The sequence below is a fragment of the Saimiri boliviensis genome, chromosome 10 (genome assembly GCF_048565385.1).
Source record: "Saimiri boliviensis isolate mSaiBol1 chromosome 10, mSaiBol1.pri, whole genome shotgun sequence".
Lineage (NCBI taxonomy): Eukaryota > Metazoa > Chordata > Mammalia > Primates > Cebidae > Saimiri > Saimiri boliviensis.
The window spans coordinates 33,440,086-33,454,399 of record NC_133458.1 but is presented as its reverse complement, the minus strand read 5'-3'; positions in this window follow the sequence as shown (position 1 = coordinate 33,454,399).

Sequence of the window (14,314 nt, the reverse complement as noted above, 5' to 3'; positions counted from 1 at the left end):
TCACGTAATAATGAAGAAGGTGTGTATTAATTACTAATTTGGTAACTGTTCTAAAAGAAGTTGGTGCAAAGTGTGATGGTAGCAGGGAAAAGGAAAACTAAAAAGTGTGGGTGCCTGGAGTTAAAGAAGTCATTTTCTAAAAAGTCAGTAGGAGAAAAGAACAAATTGAGAAAAACACAAGTACAAAGGAAAAGAGGTTAAAAATGTATCTGTAAATTCCAGGTGAATTTATGTGAGTGGAAAGTTGGATTTGATTGTTAAGGTAAACTAGTTAAGATCATTAAAGGTGTTGTTTGCCATTCTACAAATTTGAGTTTTACTTTGTAAGGAATGAGAACAATGATAAGACGTCTAAGCTTCCAGATGACAACATCAAATTTGTGTTTCAGATACACAGACAACTTTAGCAACAGTTGAAGAGAATGAATTGGAAGAGGTGAAGTCTTTCATTAGAGGTGTGAGACTAGAAAAAAAGAAGGCCGGGCGCGGTGGCTCAAGCCTGTAATCCCAGCACTTTGGGAGGCCGAGGCGGGTGGATCACGAGGTCGAAAGATCGAGACCATCCTGGTCAACATGGTGAAACCCCGTCTCTACTAAAATACAAAAAAAACTAGCTGGGCGTGGTGGTGCGTGTCTGTAATCCCAGCTACTCAGGAGGCTGAGGCAGGAGAATTGCCTGAGCCCAGGAGGCGGAGGTTGCGGTGAGCCGAGATCGCGCCATTGCACTCCAGCCTGGGTAACAAGAGCGAAACTCCGTCTCAAAAAAAAAAAAAAGAAAAGAAAAAGGAAAAAAAAAAAAGAAAACTAAACCAAAAGCAAATAGAATAAAAGAAATAATAAAGATTAGAAAATAAATAGAGTATCAATAAAGAAAATCAATGAAACCAAGAGTTGTTTCTCTGAAAAGATCAACAAAATTGGCAAACCCCAGTGAACTTTTGTTTTAAAGTGAGAGGTTTGCAACTCTTCCTTTCACATGAACACTTAAAAGCCCTTGTAGCATTATTAATTGGCCTAATTTCAACATTGTTGTATCTCAGGGAATATGGAGGCCAGAGGAGAGGGAGAGAGATAGAACAGCTACTCGATGGAGCAACCAGAACACACATACATTTAAGTCATATAAGGGTGTGGTTTGTTGAACTCTAAGATACAACACTAACATTAAAGATCAGTAATTACAGATCACCATAGTAGATAAGGAAGAAGTTTGAAATATTGTGAGAATTTAGCAAAATGGGGACACAGAAGCATGAAGTGAGTCAGGCTGTTGGAAAACAGTGCTAATAGACTTGCTTGTTACAGAGTTGCCACAAGCTTTAACTTTGCAAAATATCTGCAAAGTAAAATAATATAGCAAATTACAATAAAATAAGATATGTCTTTTATACATATACATTATCACAGTATCCTAGAGCCAGTAGTAGTTATCAGCCTAGTAGCTGTTATCACAGTATCCTAGAGCCAGTAGACATAGAGGAGGCTAAATGACGAGGGTCCCAGAGCCACAGGCACCTCTCTAAGGGTTTTAAACAAGAAGCACCAGGATTGAGATGTATGCTTAGATGCCACGTCACGGGAAGTGTGAAGAAGGAATCTGCATGTGGCGGGACTGTGAGCAGGAAGACCCAGTACAAATGTCTATAAAATGAAACAAAATCTATCAAAAAAACAGGTTGCTGAATTTGCCTACAGTAACACTCTATACTGCTGAATAACAAAATACACACTTAAATCGTAAAACAACACAGACTAGGAGAAGATATCTGCAACCCATATAACCACCAAAAAACAGGTGGTGCCTAGAATATTAAAGGAACTTTTGTAAATCAATAAAACAACAGCAAGAAAAGAATTCCCTAAGCAGGTCTCTCTGCTTCCACTTTTGCCTCCCTCTCTAGTATGCATTAAATGAGTTATATGTATATGTCTGACGCAGTATGTGTCATATAGCAACACCTACTTGACTACTATTAATTTATTATTTTACTGTTTTTATTCTCAACCCAGTAGCTGGAATAGTTCTTTTAAAAAGTACTTTGCTTAAAATTCTCCTATGACTTCTTTTTTACTAAAGGTATAAAAGTCAAAGTCCTTATACCTTGCAGTCCACAAGGCCCTGCCCCTCACTCTCAGACCTAATCTCCTGTATTAGTCAGGGTTTCCCAGAGAAACAGAACCAGTGGGAGATTTCATGTATGTATACACACACACACACACACACACACACGTATACACACATACACACACATGAAATACCCCTATATTTATGAGAGAGATATATATATAAATTACCCCACATATAGGATACATATATATATATATATATATATATATATATATCCTATTGTGTGTGTATATATACACACACACATATATACAGATGATCTCCAAGTTACAATGTTTCAACTTATGATTGTTTGACTTTAAGATAGGTTTATTGGGACATAACACTATAAGTCAAGGAATATCTGGACTTACGATTGTTTGACTTATGATTTCTTAACTTTGTGATAGTTCATTGGAGTATTAAATGGATTTTTAACTTATGATATTTTCAGTTTTATGATGGGTTTATTGGTATACAGCCCCATTGTAAGTTGAGAAGCATCTGGACAATACACACACATGCGCGCACACACACACACATACACACACACGTACATATTAACATGCACACACACATACATGTAGAGAGATTTATTATAGAAATTGGCTTATACAATTACAGAAGTTGAAAAGTCCCACAATCTGTTGTCTGCAAGCTAAAGAACTAGGAAAGATGGTGTTGTAATTCAGTCCAAGCTTAAAAGTCTGAAAACCAGGAGAGCTAATGACATCAATCCTGGTCAGAGTCCAAGAGCAAGAACACTAATATTCAAGAGCAGAAGAATACAGATGTCTCAGCTCAAACAGGGAGAGTGAATTTACCTTTCTTCTGTCTCTTTGTTCAAGCCTTCAAGGGATTGCATGATGTCCACCCCATTGGTGAAGGTAATCTTCTTTGCCTTATTCTATAAATTCAAATGCTAATCTTTTCTCTAAACATCATCAAAGGTAATGGACACATCAGAAATGTTTTACCAGCTATCTGGACATTCCTTAGCTTATTTTATACACACACACACACACACACACACACACACAGAGAGAGAGAGAGAGAGAGAGAGTTTTGGGAAAAACAATTTGCTTTAGGTTTCCCTAAATAACATACATTTTTACATATCCTATTTGCTCTGTTTCACTGGGGAACCATAATACAAATTGTTTCCCCAAAAATTTATATGTTGAAGTCCTAACCCCCATTACCTCAAAATGTGACTTTCAGGCTGGGCATGGTGGCTCACACCTGTAATCCCAGCACTTTGAGAGGCTGAGGCGGATGGATCACTTGAGGTCAGGAGTTCAAGATCAGCCTGGCCAACATGATGAAACCCCATCTCTACTAAAAAAAGCAAAAATTAGCTAGGCATGGTGGCACAAGCTTGTAGTTCCAGCTACTCTGGAGGCTGAGGCAGAAGAATTGCTGGGACCCAGGAGGCAGAGGTTGCAGTGAGCTGAGATTGCACCACTGCACTTCAGCCTGGGTGAAAGAGCAAGACTCCATCTCAAAACAAAACAAAACAAAACAAAACAAAAAAACCACAGTGACCTTCACTGCAAATAGGGTCACTGCAGATGTAATAAAGTTAAAGTGAGATCATTAGAGTGAGACCTTATCCAACGTCAATGGTATCCTTGTTAAAAGTGAAAATTTAGACACAGAAACACACACTCACAGGGAAACCACTATGCAGAGATGAAGGCAGAGATCAGGGTGATGCATCTGCAAGCCAAGGACCACCACAGATTGCCAGAAAACCACCAGAAGTTAGAGAAGAGGCATGGAACCCACTGTTTCTCTCAGCGCTCAGAAGGAACTAACACTGTCCACACCTTGATATTGGATTTCTAGCCTCCGGAATTATGAGATAATAAATTTCTGTTGGTTAAGGCACTCAATTTGCAGCAACTAATACCCTGAGTAACAGATTAGTTTAATAATATGCTTCTCTCTTCCTTAGGATAGCTGTCCCTAGAAACATGAACCATGGAGATACAGCTTTTCCAATTCAGATTACTGAAAAGTAGGCCTTTACCAGATTACCATCATAATTTTTAATTTCTAGTATTTAAAACATCCACAATTATAACTTAGGACAGAGGAAGTACTTATTCACAAACATATATGTACTAACAACATTTTAAAGATATGCACATGTGCATATGTATATACGTACATACATAAATATGAAGAAAATATTACATTGGAATTAATCACCTGATGCATCCATTTGCTCCTCTGTGAAGTGACCTATGTATTTGGATACCTTAAGTCACTCTGTCACTCTTTTCTGGAAACCACATTTGGATTGGGCAAAAATGACCTTATTTTTCAAACCAGACAATGCTGATATAGTCACTGGAACTGAGATGAATAGAAGCTTATGTGGTCATAGTCTTTGTTCCCTGTCTCTCCAGATTCTAAGAATTTTTATCATTGTGGGATGTGTTCTAGAATATAGAATCATGTGATTATGAAAGATGCATATGTGTTGATTTGTTGTAACCCTGGGTTCAGGCTTCTGCTGCATCACATTTGTTAAAGACACCACGGCTAGATAGAGCTGGCTGATCCCGACTAAGGTACTGCATAATTAAGTTCCATGTAGTGAGAAAATGTGTAGATTTCTGAGCCAATCTTTTTGCAGAGGGGCGGGGCTATGTAAGGTGGTGGCTTGACAGTGGTATTCTAGGCTAGTGACAGTAGAATTAAGAACATCATCCTTGGCATCAGGAGGAGATTTGAGAATGTCTAAATGTGAGTAAGCAAGGGGATGAAATGCACTGTGTTTTCAGGTGGGAGAGAGTTGCCAGAGGAGTAAATGTTCTGATCCTTTTCAGGAAAAAGATGAAAGTTGGGAAGTTCTGGTAAATTAGGTTAGTAGGCCAGATCCAGGTGAATTAGAGCAAAAATCTGGGTCTCACATTTTACAAAATTTGCTTTGCGAGGCCTCTAGCCTATCCAATAAAAGAGTTCTTGTTTCTCCAAAAGTAAGTGTTGGAAAAGTTAGGACCTCCTACACTATTTTTCAGTGACGCAAGACTCTTTTATGAGGGACTGAGTCTTACCAAAGTTAGGCGGTTAAAATGTTATCCTGGAATCTAGAATTCTGGAGCACTGCTCCACAGCCAATTCCTGAGAGAGGCATGAGGAAAAACCACTGAAAAGGAAGAAAGCATCTCAATTCTCAGAGCATGGGGGGCTCATTTCCAAATATGTGCAGGGGATAAGTGTGACTTAGCCAGTTTACCCTTAGTTTTCAAGACTGGGAGCAAAAGCAATAATCACCCAGAATCAGAGAGTATTCTTTCCTCTTCCAACCTTGGAAAGAAAAAAAAAAATTTTGCTAAGCTAATGATTAAAATAGACGAATGTATTCAAATTCCAAACAAGTGTCCATACTCAGATAATTGTGGTTTTGAGATATGGTGTTTTTCACAACTTCATTCTGAAATGGGCTGAAACTCAAATAAAAGCCATTACCCAGTTTTATCTTAGTGGCTATCTGCTTCTATATATTTAAATTAATCAATGTGTGAAGATAGGGATATCCCACATTCCTACTCAGATTTCGATTAAGTTTAATATTGAGGTTAACTATAGTTGTCTCTACTGAAATTTAAAACTGACAGGAGGATTGGATATTAAATATTTCTATCCATCTCATCCCTGCTATTCAGGGAAAGCCTAACTCTACTTCTGTACATGAAATGTTGTTTCCCATTTAAAAGCAAGAAAGAAAATAAGTGATGAAAGGTAAAAATGTTTGTCTAAGGAGATACAAACTATTTTGTGGGATTGAAATCAATAAGCATTATTAATGTAAATGATAAATGAGAATATACAAATCAAAAAAATGGTGACAAAGCAGTAAATATTTTAAAAATGAATACCTTAACATAACTTAGATACAGAAAGAGAAAATTAGGTATAAAAAGTGAAAATTATGAAAATATATAGTAAACTTGCTACTGTATTTCCAACTAATCTCATCCAACATACAATGAGAAGTTAAGTGAAAGAAGCAAGATAAAATGGGAGGCAGAAGACAACAGCTAAAATAGAGAAAGGTCTTCAGAAATGTGAAAAGAATATGATCTTTTTATTTAAAAAACTGAATGCACAACAGCACAACTAAAATAATCATGTATAAAGCCAATGTCTATTAATGTTCACTCTGTGTCAGAACCTGCTGTCTGTACTGAGGATTCTGGGGACCTGTCAGTGAACTAGACTGGCAATTCTCAACCATTAAGGAGTCATTTTTGCCAGGAGGTGGTGCTAGAGAGACAGATGTAAATGGCAATCTTGGTAACATCTTAACATTGAGGGGATAAAAAGCTTTTCTTCTTTTAAATGTCCTGGGAAATTCAGTTGGGTAAAAACATAACAACCAAGACAACATAAAGGAGTCTGAGCTAAAAGATCTCAGATACATGTAAATAGCAGGAGGAAAAAATGTGGTCCAGCAATGGCTAGGATCCAAAAAAAAAGCCAACATAATATTTTAAAAGTCATTACTACCTGGCGTGGGTGGTGTTGTGTGGCCCTGAGTGGCCTTAAAATGCAATTGCATGCATTTTTAGTAGGTAGAGGAGATGTGAGACTGACTTGAGACCATAAAAGCAGGAAGGAAGTGAGCGAGTCTGTGCATCCCCTGTCAGCGCCTAGGGAAGGGGAGTAGGCGGGGGAAAAGGAAGAGGCTGAAGAAAGGTGGACTAGGTTATTATAAAATCCAGATAAATAAGAAGATGAACGCATAGTAGCACAAGGCCAGTAAACAAGGTAGAAAATGATGCTAAATGGAATTTATATGATATCTTAAATGCATAGTGTAGCTGTGGTGGTTGTAGGGAACATATGGGAAACACTCTTGAGGTAACTGAGGGGCAAGCACATTAAGTATAACTAATTTCTCTGGCAAGTTACAAAAAAGTGGAAGCAGAAGGGAATTCGAATGTGATGAGAATGCCTTTGTATGGGTGACTTAGACAATTAGAAGTTAGAAGCAAATAATGATTGTTATTATTATGTTTTTGACTAAGGAAAAACTGCATTATGAACGGATATGATTAAGTCATTGTTAACAATACCTAAAGTTTACAACTGTTGCCATATATCTTATAAGTAGTGAAAGGTAGCACTTACTTTTAGACTATATCACCCACCCCAATAGTTCCCAGACTGTCCCTGCCACTGAGGGTGGCAGGGACTGTTACTGGTATAATATTCATGTGAGCAGCCATGTGATGCCTCCTTGAATGGCCTTTTCTTTATTTCTGGAATGATCTGGGCATGAGTAAGAAAAGCCGAAACACGCTAAAAAACTGGCTTTCGACATCCTCACTTACTCTAGCAGGCATGCTTGCTTACCTCTACCCTTAGGCTTGAGATGACTCACCTTGACAAATTACAGGCCTGAGCAGAATGGCCCTAAAGAGTCTTTGGTGAATCATGTATTAGTTCCCTAAGGAACACACTGCAAGGGAGATATCAATTTCTCCCTTCTTGTTCTTGAGTCAGGTAGGGTTACATAACTTTTCTTTTTGAGCTTCATTAATTTCCCATTACCATTGGCATGTATTTATTTCTCTTTCTAACAAATTTACCTGTCCATATGGTCTTCTTTTCAAAATCACTAAAACTGAAAAGAACTCTCAGCAGGGATATAGCTCTACAACTTCTCAGCTGTATGGCTTGGATGAGTCCTTTAACTCCTCTGGATTTATGCCAATATTTCCATCTGTAAAACACACAATGGTTTGACTAGGTCATTTCCTGACCATGGCTCAAGAACCCCTAGCTGTTCAAGTCTGTGTTCCAGGTCATTTGGGTCAATAAAAATTGTAATATAAATAATAATTATTTTAAATTTACCACAAAAACAAATACAAGTGAGAGGCCCCAACTGCTCGGCAGTTGAGTATGTGCTACGGTTACTGGAGGTCAAGTGAGATTGGGAGCACTTTATCAAACGTGTACCTAGAAAGCCTCAACAGTTTTGATTATCATTCAGTATTGTTTTGCATTTGGTCTCACTGTGGTTTTTAATTACATTTAATTATTGTTTAAGACAAATGAAAGGAGCATTGATGAGTTAAGGAAGAAAAATACAAAAATGCTAATTATGTACAATTTACTTCAAAATATTTGGACTTTCATTTTATTAATCACCCAATGAGAGTGATGAAATATCACAGTAATATGTCCCAGGGATACTAATGAAACAATTTTAAAAACAGAAAATATGATTTTTAATCCAGTTTATCTTTTTATTTATAGAGAATAAAGTATATCCAAGCCAAAATGTGGGTTCAATTCCACAAAAGAGAAGTATTATGTCAAAAAATATAAATAGTTAAGGTCCTTGCCAAGCCTTTCAAAGCAGTGCTACTAATTTACAATATAACTAGCAATGTAAAAGAGACGCTGTTTCACCAAACTCACACAGGCAATATGTTTTAATTAAAAAATATTTTTAAGAAGAAAAGTGAAAGACGTTTATAATATAGTCCCACTTGTCCATTTTCACATTTTTTTCCTGTGCTTTCAGTGTCATAAATCATTATCAAGACCAATGTAAAGAAGCTTTTCCCTTATTTTTTCTTCTAGTGGTTTTACAGTTTCAGATCTTATGTTTAAGTCTTTAATCCATGCTGAGTTGATTTTTGTGTGTTGTGTAAGATAAGGGTCCAAAGTCATTCTTTTGTACGTGCATATTCAGTTTTCTCCACATCATTTATTGAAGAGACTATCCTTTCTCCATTGTGCAATTTTGGCACTCTTCTCAAATATCAGTTGACTGCATAAGCGTAGGTTTATTTCTGGACTTTCTATTTTGTTAGCTGGTCGGTGTGTCAGTTTTTAGGCCAGTATCACACTGTTTTAATTTTGTAGCTTTATAATATATTTTGAAATCAGAAAGTGTGATGCCTCCAGCCTTGTTTTTCTTTTTCAAATTGCTTTGCCCATTTGGGATCTTTTGTAATTTCATGTGAATTTTAGGATCCAGAAGTTCCACTTGTGGGTATATGTTCATAAGTGAAATGAGGATCTTGAAGAGATATGTGTATCCTATGTTCAATTGTAGCATTATTCACAATAGCCAAGATATGGAAACAACCTAAATGTCCATTCAGAAATTAATGAATAAAGAAAACGTTGTATATACATATAAGAGAGTATCACTGTGGCTTAAAAATGTTGGAAATCCTGGCATTAGCAACAATATGGGAAAACCTGGAGGATATTATGCTAAGTGAAATAAGATAGTCACAGAAGGACAAACACTGACTAATTTCAGTTATATGAGATCTTAGATAGTCTAACTCATAGAAACAGACAGTAGATAATAGTTGTCAGGGGCTTTGGGGAGAAAGAATGGGGAAAGATGGTTATTGGATATAAAGTTTCAGTTACATAAGGTAAGTAAGTACCAGAGATCTGCTGTACAACATAGTTCCTATAGTTAGAATGGTACTGTGCCCTTAAAACATTTGGTAAAAGGGTAAATCTTATGTTAAGAGTTCTTAACACACAAAAAAAGTATATGGTAAACACTAAGTACCTACTATCCAGAATTAATGTTAGCGTTTTGCACATTTGCTTTAAAATTTTTTAAAATTGTGAACAAAGTTGAAGTACTATAGGTTACCCTTCCTTCTTGCGGGCAAGCATTGAGTCTTTGATATACATAGTCTCTTGTCTCTTTTATTTTGTATGTATATACAGTCAATATCTTTGCACTTCTTGTGTATGGTGGTTTTTTTGAATTTGTTAAAATGTAAGTAATTATATACATATTCTAGAATATCCCCTTTACAGCTAACATTTGTTTTTAAGAACAATCATACTGATACTTAGATATCAATTTATTGCTTTTAATTTCCGCAGAGTATGCTATCATATGACTATAGCATATTTGACATATTTATTTCTCTTTATGTGGTAAATTGCATTATTTCCAATTAGTCTCAATTGCAAGTTATGCCACATGTTTACTTCTGCTTATGTACAAGAGCTATTCAAGCAGTAATACCTAAGAGTAGAATTACTGTTTGTAGAATAAATGTTTCTTTACATTTTATAGATAGAGCCAAATAGTTTTCCAGTTGATTGTTCCAGTTTTCATACCCAATAGTAGTATCTGAGAGATCCTCATCTTAACATTTAGCATTGGAAAAATATTAAACTAATAGCTGTGAAATGTATCTTTTTGTTTTAATTTGCATGTCCTTGATTTCTAGAGAGTTTGAGCACTTACTCATATGCTAATTTGCCATTAGGATTTCTCTTCTATGAATTGTTTCTGTTTATATCCTTTGTTTTTCTTTCATGTTGTCTCTCATTTTTTTTTTTTTTCCCAAGGCAGCATCTTGCTCTGTTGCCCAAGCTGGAGTGCAGTGGCATGATCATGGCTCATTGTAACCTTGACCTCCTGAGCCCATGTGATCAGCCTACTATGGCCTCCTGAGTAGCCCCAGCTACTCAGGACCACAGGCATGCACCATCATGCCCAGATCATTTTTTTAATGTTTTTATAGAGATGGGGTCTCACTACATCTTTTGTAGAGATCTTGCCAAGGCTAGTCTCAAATTTCTGGCCTCAAGGAATCCTCCTGCCTTGGTTTCCTGAAGCACTAGGATTACAGGTATGAGCCAGTGTGTCAGACCAGTTATCTTGTTTTACAGTGATTGTAGAATTTCTTTACGTAGCCTGGATACTATTTCTCCTTATAATTCTGCCAGATTTTGCTTTATATATTCTATGCTTTTTTTAGGTGCATATAAATATGTTTACACCTGATATATCTTCTTGGTAGTTGTTCCTTATATTGTCATAATTTTTCTTTACTTTCTTTATTAATGCTTTTTAACTTCTGATATGTCTGATATTATTGTCCCAGGGTTTTTTCTTTGTTTTTGGTTAACATTTTCCTTGGTCTAGTCATTCTACATCTTTTTTTTTTTTCAATTATCTTCAACATGTTATTTTAAATGTGTCTACTTTGAGCAGTATATATTTGTATTAGATGAGTTTTATACATTTGTTACATTTATTATAACTGAGGTACTTATATTTTTCATCCTTTTAGTTTATTATGCTTCTCTTTGCTTTCTATACCCTTATTTTATGCTATGTAGTTAATTGTCAACATTTTTCTTTTTTGTCTTTTTGTCTTTTTTCTTTTGCCCCTTTTCATTTTCTACTGGTGACCTATCAAATTTTAACAAACATTTTAGCTATGTATTCTTACTGAAAAAAAATGTAAGGATTAAACATGCTCTAAAAGTACTCCCTGAAATCACCTCTTCCATGTCCTTTTCTATTATTGTGTATTATTTTAATTCCATCATTTATGTAGAGATTTTTTTTCCTGACAGGTAAGAATTAGTTAACTTTATTTTCTAATACATTTAACTTATTTTATTACTAAGCTGCTTCTGCCCTATAATCTCTCCTTTCCCTCTGGATCTGCTTTTTTTTTTTTTTTTTGTCATCTTTGTGTTTGCAAGTTTAGTTTAAATGCTCATCTTAAGTGGAATTTTCTTTTCTCCCATTACCCAACCCTTCTTTGTGCATTTTGCCTAGAGCTGCCAGTCGGTAACTAAGTCTTATTTATCGTCTATTTATTTATTTATTTATTGCCTTGGGGCCTTTGAATATCACAGTTCGAGTCCTCAAGCAAAGAAGCAGCTTGGCTCCTGTCCTGATGTGTGGGGGCTTTCTCTAAACCTCCTCCTTCCAGCCTTTCCCCCCTTGCCATCCAAACACTCAGGTTTATAAGAGCTGTGGCCCTAGCTATTAACATAGTTTTTCTTAGCCTCCTTTCTTGAGGAGACAGTTTGGCCCCAGCCTTAAATTTCATGTGGTAGACCTGGCTTCTGTATCCTTCCAGGAGTGGAGTAAATTTGGTTCCCATTACCCAGAAAGTCTCAAATTTCTAGACTACTTCCGATCTAAGTCTAAAGACCAACAGGTTTGTAGCTTCAATCATCACTTAAACATATGTTTCAGTTTTGTTTCTCTTCTACAGAAATGTTTATATTATTTTTAGCAGACTGGGTCTTATTAATTTAAAAAAAAACTTCAGTTGTCTTATGCTTGGGTCAAGCAGGGGCCAAAAATCACAAATTTACAATATTATTTTGACCGAATTTCATTAAGTCACTTTTATAAATACCTAGTAATGTGATAGCTCCAAAAAATACCTGTTACTCATTGAATTTGCTATGCTTCTGCTAATAGTGATAGCAGTCTATTTCTACATGATTTAATAACCCCTTTGGAGCACCACATTCTTTGCTAAAATGCTTTTTGGAGTCATTTTTGACATCATATATATATATATATATATGATGGAGATATGTGTATATATATATATATATATATATATATATATATATAATGTCAAAAATGACTCCAAAAAGCATATATATATGATGGAGATATATATATATATATACATATATATATATATACATAAAATTGATCACCAGTTTCTATCTCCATTTTTCTTTTTTTTTTTTTTTTTGATTCACTGTTGCAACACTTCCACCCATTTCTAGTTTCTCAACACTTCACTCCTGTACTGTACAATAGCATTCTAAGCATCTGCTTAGCCCAGGACCATCTTTTAAAACAGTGGTTCTCAAATTTTAGTATGTGTTGAAATCACCTGAGGACTTGTTAAAACACAGATTGCTGGCCCCAACTAGAGCCTCCCTGAGCCTATCCCCAGGCTCCCAGTTTGTGATATAGTAAGTTGGGGACACGACCTGACTATGAATTTCTAAGCAGTTCTCAGGTGATGATGATGATGGTGGTCTACTGACCACACTTTAAGAACCACTAGTTAAAAACACTGTTTATGTGTTAGCACTCCAGTTCTCAATATCCTTCAGCAGTTTCCTATTGCCAGTAGCATATCTGCATTCCCAAGTTTGAGGCCCTCTAACGTTGAACCTCATTCCACTTGCTGATTCTATTTCCCCAACTCTGTGGCAGTCTTATAGCTAACTCTTTAAGCCACTGTACTTTGTTCAAAAGATCTTACATCAAGTACTATTTTTTTTCATGAAGAGTGGGTTCTTTTGTTATCCATTAAGAAACAGCTTATACATGTTTAAGTAGTTGCAGTGTTCTTTTCCTCCACAATACTCTTTATTTTTTTCTATTTCAGTCTTGAAGACTTTACTGGATTTACATCACACTTAACTCTCAGCTCCCTTGGGCTGTATTTAAGACACATAGGGGAGAAAAATATGGAGACAGAGGTAAGAATCCACCATGATTAAGTTACACTGATCCTTTTCCCTAAGCAATAAGTTAGGCTTACTTGCATTTAATAATATGACAGATATGTTTCCTTTTTTTTGGTAGTTTTTAAAAAATATCTTTGCCTATGCAGCCTGTTTCAATTTTGTGTATAATTTTTCAGATATTTAAGAAGGTTTGTATTTTTAATTTAAGGTTTGACATTATATTTATATTACATAACTTGGTTTTCCATTTTTCTAGACAATACCTGTTAGTTCCCTACTAGGAAAAAAATAAACTATCACATTACTTCTTTCTTTCTCATCCTTTGCACATCTCTCCATTGATTCTAGTAAAACATTCCCTTTCTTAGTGTTTGCCTTCATATGTTAAATATGTTCATACTTCTGTTATTTGGTATGTCAGATACAATGTATCTCCTTTCACTCCCAGATACTCTACATGAGGCAATCATTACCACTTGCCTTTTTTATTTTCCTGTCTCAACTTTATTTAATTGCATCAATTCTATATTGTCAGGGCAGATACTATCAACATTCTGCTTAGTAATTCTAATTCCCTACATTGATTTTATTATTAGTTTTACAATGAAATATTTTCAATGTTCTCTACTAATCAGTTTGTCATAGTTACCAAAGCCTTTATTGTTTGGCTGTAACAATATGTTTGTTTGTAACCTTTATCTTTGAAGGATAGCTTAGCTAGATATAAAATTGTTTGCTTATATTTTCTTCACTTACGTATATTGTAAGTGATACTTTGGAGAAATATTATGTTAGATTGTTTTTTCCTCTTATAAATTATTTGATTTTTTAATCCTGACAGCATGAAGTTATCTTTTTTTTAATTTTTGAAATCCACTGACTTTACTATGCTATGTCTCCATATTAACTTTTTTGGTTACTTTTCCCTGGCATGCATAGTGTGTT